The 13,741-nt window shown below is 40.4% G+C and overlaps 2 long non-coding RNA genes across 2 annotated transcripts; one reads left to right on the top strand and one right to left on the bottom strand.

Annotated features, from left to right (window-relative positions):
- Positions 1–2,953: 2,953 nt before the first annotated feature.
- Positions 2,954–7,354, top strand: LOC137470857 (uncharacterized). The gene is made up of 2 exons (XR_010997275.1): positions 2,954–3,342; positions 7,188–7,354. It is a non-coding gene; the product is annotated as an uncharacterized lncRNA (long non-coding RNA).
- A 4,273-nt stretch (positions 7,355–11,627) lies between these two features.
- On the bottom strand, positions 11,628–13,648 carry LOC137470815 (uncharacterized). Its single transcript, XR_010997257.1, has 2 exons — positions 12,805–13,648; positions 11,628–11,780 (listed from the first exon to the last, which is right to left on the bottom strand). It is a non-coding gene; the product is annotated as an uncharacterized lncRNA (long non-coding RNA).
- Positions 13,649–13,741: the final 93 nt, after the last annotated feature.

Raw genomic sequence — 13,741 nt, 5'->3', positions numbered from 1 at the left:
ACAAACCAAGAAGAATCAGTATGTACTGGATTGGGAGCATACTGGCTGTTTTCTTAAGGTAAAATCTTTACAGGTTCTGTCCACTTTTCAGATCAGCTGTAGTATCATATCACTGGTGTTTCTGAATGTGGCAAAGAGGTCTGGTGAAAAGAAAATGTTTAATTCTTATGCAGGCACTGCAGCTCTTTGTCCCAAATGAAGAGCAAAGGCTTAGGCTCTGTTGCTGCCACCAGGCCAGCTGCACATTCCCTCTGTTTATTTTGTGATCTGGAGTAAGCATTACAAACGCCTCTTTCTGCACTTGGTCACGTTTTTTTCCCAATGTGCTGAGTCAGGACAGTTGAGGCAGACCTGTCTGTCCTCTCAAAAGGAATCACTCTCCTGTAAAGTCTTCTCCCAGGCAGCTGGCGACAAGATACAAGGACACAGCCTCAAGCTGTGCCAGGGCAGGTTGAGGCTGGACATTGGGAGGAATTTCTTTGTGGAGAGGGTTGTTAAACATTGGAACAGGCTGCCCAGGGAAGCGGTGGTGTCACCATCCCTGGAAGTGTTCAAGAAGCGACTGGATGTGGCACTTAGTGCTATGGTTTAGTTTACAAGGTGGAGATCAGTCAAAGATTTGACTCGGTCTCAGAGGTCTTTTCCAACCTAAATAGTTCTGTGATTCTGTAATAGTTCCTTTCTCATCATGGCAGGTAAACAGCAGCCCTCCTGTGCCTTGACCATCCTACAGCTCTTCAACATAGCAATTTCCCAAATTTTCCTCATAGCAATATCCTCTGAAGGCAGGTCCTTCTCCAGCCTTCTCCAATCCATGCAAAGCTGTAGCTAGGCCTGTTCTTGACCCTTTCCCCAGCTGTAGCCTAGGATGGCAGCTTCTTTCCTACAGGGGACTGGGGTAACCTTATAACACTGTGTATACACAATTCTAACACTGGATTTGAAAGAATTTCAGAAAAGCAAGTATTAGTATTTTGTCCAGGATGAACTTCAGGTCACTAAATTTCAGGTTTAAAGTCATCATTGCTGAAATCAGTCCTTTTCTGGTTCCTATACATGCAAACAGCAAACCAAAACAACCCCACCCCAATCCATCATAAAAACTGCTAAGACATTAATAACCAACATTATTATGAGGTTGTCAGTGGGCTATATTAAAACATAAAGAGCCCTTTTACATTAAAAATTAGGAGAGAAATTAGTCTCCTAAAATTTAGTTTACTAAAAGCAAGAGGAACAGTCTACACCAGCTGTGGAAACAAGTCATAGTCCATTACAGGTTGAATTATTTCACAAGCTAAATATCCCTCCCATAATTATTTGAATAGGCATTGGTTAACAACCAACTGAATTTGCAATGGTACAAGTATCAAGAAAATGTTCCACTTTAGTATTAACAAAATTGAAATCAGACTTTCTCTAAGCTGAGGGTAATCCAAAAAGTGCTCCCCATGTGTAAATTTTCTTTGCTTTCCCATCACATACTCGTGATTCTCCTTCCACCTGAGAATATCTTGCATGAGCCATAGGGTCTACCTGAAAATCTGCAGTACACAAATGCCTTCAGTCAGTATTTCTCTTTATTTGGAATACAGTATCAGTGAAGTATCCCATATCTGGAATAGGTATGTCTGAAAAAACAAAGAGAACTGTTACCATTTTTTCACTAGGAAATGCTTGACTTTTACTTTCTGGCAAAAGTCACAGCTCCATAAAAATGAGAAACTTGGATACAAAAAAAACCATTGCACTAGGGAAAAATGTCATGTTGCCATTACAGCACTGTACGGTAGAACTCCAAGTAATTAGGTTAGGAAAAACATTTTGCATTGCAAACTTCAGGACATAATTATTCTCTTTCACATGTGACTCTGGGTCCACACTGCTTGAAATACAAATTTTTTACCTTACACTGTTTATTACTGGGAAGCTACTCATAGAAGAAATGAAAGCCAAGAGGTTGTTTTTCAATTAGGTACTGTTTGAAAAGCAAACTACAGAGTAAAAAAAACCAGCAGCTGCTGAAAAACATGAGTTTGGCCAACATAACGAGAGGGGCAGCAGCATTATGCAAGAAACTGCTGATTTGGGAGAGACACAACAGAAGTAACAATGGATTCAAGAAAGCAAAAACCTAATAAATACTGTAACTGTCCTTGGGAAGACAAGAGGAGCTAAAGGTCCAGTTTGACTTTCACTTGCTGTTTGAACCTGCATCTTCAGAAGTTTGAGCTCAATCCGACATTTCCCTCTCCTTGCTTGGGTATGACTGTTTAGGAGATGTGATACTCTTATTTGCGGAAGGAGACTTAGCCACAAGAATCACTTTCTTTCATTTTTTGATGCATTTTTCAGTTGTCTTTGACATTTTAATGTTCTTTCACATGAATATAGAGGGAGGATGCAAACTGAATTTTCCTGGGAAAAGAAGGATGAACACAGTTATCTGAACCATTTATATTGAGCTAAGAAGAAAATTCTGACTCGTTGAGGCAAGTTTATTCTGTAATTCTCCTGACTCAGCTAACAGCAGGTAACCACGAAGTAGCACTCAGGAAAAAAAAAACAAAAAAACAAAAAAACAACAAACCAGCTTTCACAGCAAAAACTCTCCTCCCATACTCTTTTCTTTTGGACAATTTGAGCTCAATAGCCTTTGAAAAAATTATTGCAGCAAAGCCTTTCATAAAAACTTAGTGTTTCATGAAAAAAACAAAAAACCCCTTAATTTCAAAATTAGTTCAGTGACCAGCCTCCAAAACTCATCTATAACATGTGATGAGGAAAAAGCAGAGGTACTTAATGCCACAGTCTTTAACAGTAAGACCAGCAGCCCTCAGGGTACCCAGCCTACTGAGTTGGAAAAAAGGAACTATGTTCATCTTCTTTTCCAAGGAATTTTCCCCCTGGCAACATACAATCTTTCACTGGATGCTAAGATTGATGAAAAAAAAAAAGACTGTTAATTACAGGTACTGTAAAATAGTTTAATACATCCTGATAGTGCTGCTACCTCACTCAGGTGTTTTAGGAATCTGTTGAGCATCATTACTCTCTGTCACTTCCCTACATGCCTGAGGGCCCCAGGTTGGATTTGACACCTGAGGTGCAGAGAAACTTGCAATGAGATGTGCAAGAAGTGGAGGGGTTGGTGATTAAACTGTTTTTACATGCATTTGAGCATGCACTGCAGTCAGCTTTTATTTCTCAGAGGCAGTTGCCATCCATTTGCATTTGTAATATGCTACAGTACTGCCTGTTGCTGCAGAAAATATTCTTCTAGAATTGCTTCCATGGGTGATTCCATCATGGGAGTGGGTACCTAACTTTGGTCTAGGCAAGGTAAGGTATATCTGAGGGAAAAGAGGGGAAAAAATTAATACTGTCATTAAGTTGTGAATGTGACTGTTATCTGGCTTTCAGGTGAGAACTAGACTTTGTCACACTTGCACAAGACTGCTGGAGTCATGCCCTTCTCATTTTTCTGGGATAGAAATCTCATTTAACTGCATGAAACAATAAGAAAATACTTGAAAGCAATTTTTCTCTTCCTTCTAATGCCACCCATATCAAAGCACAGACATCTCTTCTGCCTTTTTTCCTCCCTTGTTTATTTACTTTCTTTTCCTCAGCCTCTGAATGGCATTTCTCCTTTATCCTCTGAAGACTCATTTAGGGCCAGCGTTAACCTGGACCTGCACTCTTTCAGTTTAAATCTGCACTTCTTGCACAGTAACATAAAATATTCATACTGGTTTACTCTAGAGAAAGAAAGCATGTCCATCCTCTATCTTCCTTTTTGCCCCACGGTGGTTTTGCTCATGTTTTCCAACAGACTCACCAACTGCCCATGTCAGACACTCATCTCCTCCTATACCGTAATGATGTTCTTCTTACTAAGTCCTAAATGCCTTTCAGGAAATTTGGCACCCAATAGAAATCGTGTTGATGTCTGACAAGATGTGACAGTTGAGTCAGGCTCTTGGCGCACGTCTGGCTCTCTGCTATCAGCAGACTATGCAAATTCATGGTGAAGGATGGGACAAAGTAATAATGAAAAAATCCACATAGTTTGGTTTATTTTTCTGCACTTGGCTACGGCATAATGGAAACACAGTGACAGTTCTGTTCAATTGAAGTTCAGAATCTCACTTTGAGACATACATCGTAGAAATAAAGTAATTGGAAACAATTGACACCAGACCTGCAGAACAGTGTATCTTTTTGGACTTGTTAAACAGGAATATTAGGGTTTTTTGGTGCTTTGTCTTTGCAGTCAGACTAGCTTGACTTGTTCCTGAAACCATTTTGGGACTCTGATCATAAATTGATATAATTTCTTGCAGTAATAGCAAACAAATCAAACACTCCTATTAGAAAACCAGTGCAATTCAGTGGAAAACAAAACATCAGAAAAATAAAACAAAAAACCAAAACAAATGCAGTTTTAAGTCACAAGCCCTTGCTTTTGGCATGCTGTGGTGTTTTCAAAGTTTTCAAGTGGCTGCATGCAAAGAAAGGTTTGAGTTATTTATGCTTTCTTTACTCATCTGAACTGCTAACTTTGTCCTTTCTTTCACACTAGCTGTTTTTGATTACTTAGAAGCACAGAAGCTTGTCTGTTTGGTTTTTGTGTTTAGTTTTAGCTAATTCTGTGTGCTTTGTAATGTTTTACCTTGTAGGGTTTACCTACAAGGCAAAAATCACAAAAGTAGTAAAAATCCCGTGTTTGTTTCACAATATTTCCTTCATGGAAATATTCTTTGGGATGTTCTTTGTTTTTTTATTCTTATTATTTTTTACTAAAACCTAGTTGTTTAATGACTAGATCTGGTGCCCTTACATGAATATAATCTGTATAAATGGTGATACTTAGAGAATAATGCATGTGCTGTGATGTCTTGAGAATATTGCATGCTGCAAGAATTGTGGTGTTCAGTGTGTGTGAGACAGTGCACACATGTGGCCAGAAAAATGCATCAGTGCTTGTCTCCTGGACACCTTTATATGACTGCAGTTGTCTGGAAGAACTGATAATTAAAACCCATCCCATGTCCTTTGAGCTGCATGAAGTATTAAACACCAATTGAAGAGATTTCCTCTCAAAATATGTGTTTTTCTCACTTTCTCCCATATCAGGGAAAAGGAATTTAGCAGAATTTACTTAGAAGTTACTTACAGATTGGCTATATGATAATTTAAACATCATTAATGTATTTTATATAACCATAGGACTTATTAGTGTACTCAATTGCATTGGCTGGTAACTGATTAACTGAGAAAAGAAGACTGAATGTTTCCATTGGCTGAAATAATAATGTTACTACAGTTCTACCATGAACTTTTTGCTTGGAGTGATGGTCTTTATTTCCAATCTTTAGATGTATCAAATATGTTAGCTGAAAAGTTCCTTTACATTTTCTGCTTAGGTCAGATCCAGGCCCCTTCAGTTGCTGCTCCCTGCTGAGCCTGCTGTCAGGCTTGTAGTTACCAACACAGATAAAGGACATCTTTTTTTCTTGGTTCTGAGTCCTGATGGGCTTCTTCCCCCAAAAAATATGTAGATGGCATTGAGAGAGATCATGAATTCCTAGAGCCTTTGAAGCATAGGAGCCAGCCCTACCTGTAACCTCTATGGTAATAATACTTTTATAGGACTATAAACTAAATGCAAGTAACATGAATGATAAATTCATTTTTTAAATGTCTGCCGTTTTAGCAAGTAATAAATACATCCCATCTTCCACCCTCTCACAGTAGTCTCCTCTTGATGATTTTATACCATTTACTGGCTTGAATTCCTAACTTCTCTCCTAACCAGTAACTTCACCCAGAGAGAAGTTAGTGGCTGAGGTAATGAAAATATGAACCCATTGGACTTGGACCATTTCTTTAAGCAAAGGTGTTCTGAAGACAGGCAGGGGAGGGTTAGAAATCCAAAAAGCCTCCATTTAAGTGGCAGTAGATGAGAAGGTGTTTGAGCTGCAGAGGTGAGGCAGAGATGCCACTGTCAGTTGTCTCTGCATGATTTTCCAAGGATCCTCAACCAACAACCTGGTGAGGTGTTGTGAGCACACAATATTTTCCTGCAAGTGAACCTGCAGGTTCAAGCCAACAACAGTAACAGCAAGGAAAGTTCGTTTCTAGCTGTCAAAAAATTATTTTTTTCTAGTCTGACCTACTTTCTTACATCTAGTGACCATCTGCAGAAAGCAAATTGTTGCCTCCTTCTTCTGGTGGTATGGCTACAGAGAGAGATTTAGCCTTCAAAAATGTCAGTGTTTAGTTTAATTTGGACTGCTCTGAAATGTGGTTTATTCTTTAACCTGGAGATTGGTGACTCTTCACTGTTCTAGAGAGTGGAAAAGAGACTGGTTGAAACATCAGATCCAGCCAGCTCAACATGTTCAAAGGTAACACCAGTGAAATCCCCAACGAGACAGTATTGTTGTGCACCAGAAACTTCTGGCACTGTTGAACATTTCTGGCACTACTGAACTTCATGCTCTCAATTCCAGATCATGTTGAACATTTCTGGCACTACTGAACTTCATGCTCTCAATTCCAGATCATGTTCACCCATGTTCACTTCCTTAGTTTGGCTAAAAACTAATTTATCAACAATGATTCTAATTATTGACAGGTAATGAAACAGTGTTTCCTCCAATCCAAGGAACATCCCTCCCTGCTGAAAAGATAAAGGGACTTCTCAGTGAGCAAATCTGCAGATTGGGAATAGAAAAGACACACAAATGCTGAAGTCTTCCTCTTGAGCTTCTATAACATTTCTGTTGTCAGTATTCTGATCAGTCAGAGTCATCCTCAGTTACACACAGTGCAGTCAGTGAGCACGCAGATTTGGACAATAAACATTAAAAATGGGTGTCAGGTACCAGTAGAGGCCAGTATACACCAGTTGAAATCCATCAATAGGTCTGGTAGGCCATGGACTAGAAGGGAGTGGAAGCAGACTGACCCTTCTGGTGTGTTCTACATTCAGAAAGCAGCAGCTGTCCTGCCTTCAAGCAGAACCTTTCACGTGTTGTCAGGCATTATGTCAGCAGCTGAAAGAAGTTTTGGTGTAAGCATATGCAGAGGCAGAAAAAGAACCCAGACCAAATTTGGGAGGAAAAAAAATGGGGAAAAGGTGACTGTTTGAATTAATGTAATTTATTTTGTGTGTGCAGATAAATGTAGCCTCAGCCTTTGGAGAATCAAGCTGGAAAGCAGAGTAGCAGTGCCTGTGCTGGAGAGTCGAGGCAGCAAGAAAAAGAGAAAGAAAAAGGAGCAGCAGCAGCACAGACAGCAAAGCATTGGAAATGGAAGAGAACTGGAAAAGAGCTAAAACCACAAACATGGGGAAAAAAACAAAAGAAGAGCAAAGAAAAAGAGAAAGATGATCAACAGGTGACATCTTGTCACTTTACAGAATGACAAATGATTAAAAAGTTACTCAATTTCTCATTCATCAGGCCTTCCATCCCTGGAGATATGTGCTGATTTTGGACATGCAGATCCATAGGAGACACAAACCCATCAAGACATGGGTGTGTTCTGAAAGGACTCGACACCAAGGGACACATAGCCAGTGCATGGGGACACCCAGGAAACACACATCCCTCTGGCATCAGTCCAGCATTTACTGATTAAGGTAGGGACACAGTGGTGGAACAGTGCTGGTTGAGTGGGGAGGTCTCAGGAATGCTGGCTCAGCAGGCACAGGGTGCTGGGATGAGCTTGTCTGGGTATGGTCCCCAAAGGGGTTTGTATATGGGGGGAATGGCAGTAGGTTGGGATGTAGCATGGGATTCCAGGGTCCCTGAGCTGGAATCAAAATCCTTGGAGAAGTTCCTATGTCACCTTGTGTCTCCCTGGTTGCCTTCAGTCTCTCCTGGACCATTCCATAGTGGCTTTTTAACACCATGCACTGTCTCTTCTTGTGGACAGGGAGGACAGGAATTGTCCCTGTCCAGGGACAGCTGGGGCTGGAGCACCTTGATCTAATTTCCAGCTTCTAGTGCTAGTTTCAGTCTAGTGTCCTCTCATGTGCTGCCTGAACATGACAGGATGGGACTGGAGCCATGAGGAGGCTGCAGGGACACCCCCTGACTCAGACCACCCTTATTACTCCAGGCTTGCCCTCTGGAGCAGGCACTGAGTCCCAAGAGACACAAAATGCTGGTGTGGGAAAGCTGGGTTGAGTGCAGATCTTTATGGAAGATATTGTGGGAATGAGAAATCCAGAAGTTGAAGAAAATTTGCAGTTGCAGGTGAGCTCCTGGAAGACACAACAGTGGGGCTCAGCAGGAAGTCCTGTATGGCACCACTGCAGGAATAGGGTGTGCAGCAGGAGGCACTGAGGAGTGTGGGACAATTAAATTGCTTCTGCAATTTCTGCAGAGTTTGAGCATGTAAGCAAGAATGGACCCAAAACCAAGGCATTGCAACCATTGCAATGGGGGTGCTCCTCCATGAGTGTCATCCTCCATCTTGAAATGGCTCCGCCAGAATGGGATCTGATTACCACAACCTTTCCACTGGCAAAGCCTTCCATTAGTGCCAGAAGCGTTCCAACAACTGAGCTAACAGAAAAAAATCCATTCACCGGTTTTCATTCACTGGTTTAGTAAATTTTCTTCAGTTCCACATTGTGGCAGCACATTTCTCTCTCTCAGGATTTTTCATAGAGGTGCACAGAGAGAAAGAAAGAGAAAACAATTTCTATTTCTGCTCCTTGTTTTTCCTATGTGGAATGTGTTTAGAGAATTGTTTACCTGGGGTGATTGCTTGATTGTTTTCTGGTGAGACTTGTTTGAGCCTGATGGCCAATCAGATCCACCTGTCTGGACTCTGGAGAACAGGGTCACGAGTTGTGAGTCAGATATGGTAGTTAGAGAAAGTAGGTATGTAGTTTTAGTATCTTCCTTTATATAGTATATTAATGTATTATAGCATAGTTATAGTAAAGAAATTATTCAGCCTTCTGAACTGATGTTGGACATCATCATTTCTTCCCATTGGGTTCGCCTGCATTTTACAATACCGCATAACCATTTCCACTGATCCCTCAAAAAGGACAAGTTTTTAATGAAAAGATGCTGATTTGCAAAAGACTCATTTTGAGACATTAAATGCAGACAAGATAATACAGAGCTTGGGCTAATTTCAAGCTTAGTGAATTGCTTTCAATTCTCATTTAAAAATCATCTGAAATTCACTAGCACTGAATTTCTACTTTTCAGGTTCAATGAAGGTGTCACAGCAAGTTAAATAGGTTGTGGTCTTCTTTTCACAAAGATCAAGCACCTTCTTGATGACATGTCTTGGGACATGTCTTGATGACAAGACTTGTCCCACCTATGGACCTGGTCTTTGCTGGCACGTATGGGAGCAAGAGCATTGATCTCATCCAGGAAAACAAATGAAGGTCACATCTGGTAGGCCTACAAAGAAAACAGGAACACTGACATCAGGAAAACAGCTTTGTTTGAAAGGGAAAATACATGAAAAACTTTATGTTTACAAGAGCACTGGAACTGTTAGTTTGGTTTTTTTTTTTTTTTAAGGGGATGGTGCTTTGCAAAATTTTCTTGTTTGCATTATAAATATTTCCCAATACATCCCAAGATTTCCAGACCCCCAAAACCCCACTGGAAAAGCAAACACTGACAGTCCCATTTCAGTGGAAGGACCTGACAAAACTTGAAAAAGAGTTTCTTCTTGACCACAGAAAATTAGTTGCAACTCAGACAGAATGTGTGGCACGTTTCAATCTTACCTACTTAAATAATAAATGAAACTGTCCTTCACATTCTCCTACCCATTCACTCAGGCAGTTGACACCATTTCTCATAAAAAAGATTACTCCCCCATCGCCCTGGCTACATTCATTAGCAACTGCACAAGCTACCAGAGTCTTTCCAGTCCCTGGTGTACCATAGAATAATAAGTCTCTGCAATTAAAAAAAAAAATCACACAAGAAAAAAAATCATAATGGAAAAGTGCCTATTATAACCCCCATCCCTAAACAACACAGTTCTGCTCTCCTCAGCAAAACACTTCATGGATAACAAACACAGCGGTAACAGCTAAAGTGTGAGAAAAGTCAAAAAGGGCTCCTACACAATTCAACAAGGCAGCAAATGAAATTAATAAAGAGGATAATGTGTATGTACAAAACATTGAGAAAAGATAGTAACATCCCAGAAGGACACATCCAAAAGCTGTGACATACCAACAGGGGTGGTTACAACACAGTGGAGCCAAACAAACTTCCAGCGCAGAAGCTGAGACCAGGATAACTTAGAAATCACCAATTCTGCATATCCATTCTCGTTTTCACAAAAGGCAAGATTTGAGAATAAAGCATTTAATTGCCCCTTAAATAGCTTTAAATTTCTGGGTTTGGTCTCCCTTTGCAGGTGATAAAGAAGAAGTAATCTAAAGCTGGGAAGGTATTCTGCATTTCCATCAGCTAGAAAAACCAAGATGCTGCTGCTTCAAAATGAATTTCATTTCATAAAGAAGCAAAGGACAAAGATTTTCTTGTCATTGTTTGAAATACTTTCTAAAGTTACTGAAAGCAAAGCATTTAAAGTCCCATTTGAATATAACATGACTGAATTTTGCTGACTAAGAATATATAATGTTAATAATTAAATCTCTAGTAATTTCATTTTGTAACACAGAACTCAGCTGTTACTCTTCTGTAAGAAGTGGACAGATTCTTATTTTATCCCAAGCACAGAAAAGACTGCAAGGTTCTGATTGCAAGTTCTATCAATTGCAAAACTGATGCTTGAGCATTTGAAAAAAAAAAACAGAGTTAGTGGGAGAGACAAGTGGATTTCCATGAAGCAAACTACAGTTGGCTACCAGTAGGTAATTCATTGTACATGAAACTCTAAAGGACAAAAATCTCCAACTCCAGCTTTTAAAGGCAAGACACCTTTAAAGGCTAATCTTGCCTCACAGTAAATCTCTGAGCCTACATATATGCTAGTTTTTATAATTTTTTTATATATTGCTTTTTAAGTTTCTTAAACCTACTTTTTACTACTGCTAAAAAAATAACCCCATTCAACAGTGCTGAAAATTTTGGAGCATTTTTATATGTTAAAGAAAGCTACAGCCTCAATAAGGTTCCATCAGAACTTCGATGTCAGCACAAAGGAAAGCTTCACAAGAATTTTCAAATTGCTTGAGAGAAACCTGTAAGCCAAGGGGGTTGTAGACAGTCCATTATTGGAAGCTTTCATAAATAGTGTAAATGTCTCACTGACATGATGAAGTAAAAATCCTTACTGAAACAACTATTTGCATTGGCTCAACACCAGACAGATTTGCTTGAATTTTCATGTGATCCCTGTGAAGATCTGAAGTGAAAATGCAAGCTTTGGTACAGCTGTGTGCAAACACTGTCCATTCAAAAATCATAAGGCAATTCAGGAAGCACAGTATAAGACATCTGCTGCAGCATATCACTGCTATTTCATATTTTCTGAAGAAGATATTTCCTCCACCCTTAAAGCACAGCTCTGGCGCAACTGACAGTGAGATAATTAGAGAGCAAAAATAAATGTCATTTTAGACTACGCTATGCTTTGGAAGGAGTTTCTTTCAGCTAAATTAAAATTAAAAATAAATAATCACTCTATGTGAAATAGTAAAATAAATTAGTGTCTATTTCTTCCAGTAGAACACCCCATGATCTCCCATCCTTTGCCTTCTATGCATCTTCTCTGTACAGCCATTTTTTTGCAAGATTGCTTCTGCAGTACTAAGATACAAATTTGACATGTAAGAGCAAAGGTAGATAAATACAAAAAACTCCATTGAAAATGACACACATGATTTGTATGACATTTCTATATAGTGAGCACAAAGCAAGAATTACTGGCATTTAGCCAAGTTTTTCAAAACTACTTAAAAATTAGGTCAAGTGTTTACTTTTTTATAGATATTTAGGAAGAAGTGTTTGCGGATTTGCAAACAAACTGTTTTCATATTTATTGTCCCCTTTTGCTAAACAGAGTAAAAAAAGAATTCTGAAAATATAGGCAGTTAACAGAAAAAAAAAAATTATGGTAGGCTTTCACAGCACTAAAGTTGCTTTGCATGATAACACTGTCATGTTTAGTTCCCAGCCTTCCCCAGACAACAGGTTACTTATTCTCTTAACCCAAGTTAAGGTCTTGTGCTGATTTTCCATGACTACCCATGGTAGAAAAAAGCATCTCTCTGCTGTTAGTTACACTTTGTAAACCTTTCAGAAAACAATGTCAGTTTGCACTTCATGAAGAGAATTAAAACACAGACACACAGGCAGAAACACTAGGACTGCTTCACTTTGCCTGTATCCAACTTTCTGCTGCATCTTAACTCTACTGGGTGTTATAAAATTATTTGTAAGCATGAAAGAAAAGTTAATTACCCACAAAGCTGCTACTGGTGCCAAGAAAACTGATTTAGACTACAAGTTAAATCTACAGAAGTTTACAACACAAAGAGAAAGGTTCACAGCAATTTTCTTTTTGGTTCACAAGAACCAGTCCAGCCCATACATAAAAGATCCTCCGGTGTGAAGAGCTCTCTGCAACTGGCAGTTACAAAATGAAGACACCTGTGGCCAATTTAAATGTCGGCTGTCCCTGAATTCTTTTCACATGAAGCACCGGCCAAATACACTCTGCTGCACACAATCTGAGATTCGTGGCTTAAGCCACAAGCACCTGTTTCCAAAAAACTCATGTTAAACGGCTTGGCCCACACCTTACATAAATCAGTGCATTAGGAGTAATTACAGGGCAGCTCAGGCTGACACACTGGATGGATTTGAGGGAGACGTGGAAGACCAGATTGTCATGCTGTAGGGTGCTCGGACCTCCATGTCCTGCTCCCTCTCCTGTGTTCCTCTTCCACAGCAGGAGAAACCCAGCTCAGTGACGTGGCTCTTGCCTATCTCTGTCCCTGTCTAAGCTGGGATAGAAAATTCAGCTGAAAGTCAGAAAGTTCAGCAGTTTCATGATTCCTACTGGAAAGCCCCACTACCTATTTTTAATCTGCAGAAAAGCCAACCACGTTATTGCTCAATAATGTGAAATTTGAAAAATGAAACTGCTATATAGCATGTAAGCGAAATTTTCTTGGGAAAAAAAAAAAAGCGCCCATTGGGCCATTTTCCAGCGCAGACTTTGGCATTAGAGCAACACCATCGAAGTTAATGGTGCTGTACCCTCTTGCCTCTTCTTGCTCTTCAGAACCTTCCCAGCCACCCTTCCCCTCTGACAGCATCCATAGACGGCTGGAAATCCTGGAGGATCAAGTGAGCTGCCGAGCAGCCGGCTAGATTTGGAAAATACTGCTCTGGATGACTCGATGTGTACACAAAAAATTCTGGCACAGAAGGCGGAAGGGGCTCCTTGCGTTGACAGTGCTTCTGGAGGGATCCCTTCTGCCATAGTTTCTCTAGGCTGACCAGCAGCTCTTCAGACTGAAACATGTTACTAATTCCCTTCCGAGTGCTGCGTACAGAGAAGCGCTTAAAAACGTGCCCATCCTGAATTACCTGCGGGCGAGCACACTTAGAGCCACGGGCGCGAACACAGACCCGCGATCGTCCACAAAGGACTTCTCTTAAAGAAACCCCACGAGGCAGGTCTGGTGCCTGCAGTGTCCCGCTTCCACGAGGTGCCACTCGCGGGTCGGGATCGGCCGAGCCGCCGCCGCCGGCCCGCCCAG

This window comes from Anomalospiza imberbis, chromosome 1, assembly GCF_031753505.1.
Source record: "Anomalospiza imberbis isolate Cuckoo-Finch-1a 21T00152 chromosome 1, ASM3175350v1, whole genome shotgun sequence".
Classification (NCBI taxonomy): domain Eukaryota; kingdom Metazoa; phylum Chordata; class Aves; order Passeriformes; family Viduidae; genus Anomalospiza; species Anomalospiza imberbis.
The sequence above is the reverse complement of the archived record's forward strand: the minus strand, read 5'-3'. Positions and strand labels throughout refer to the sequence as shown.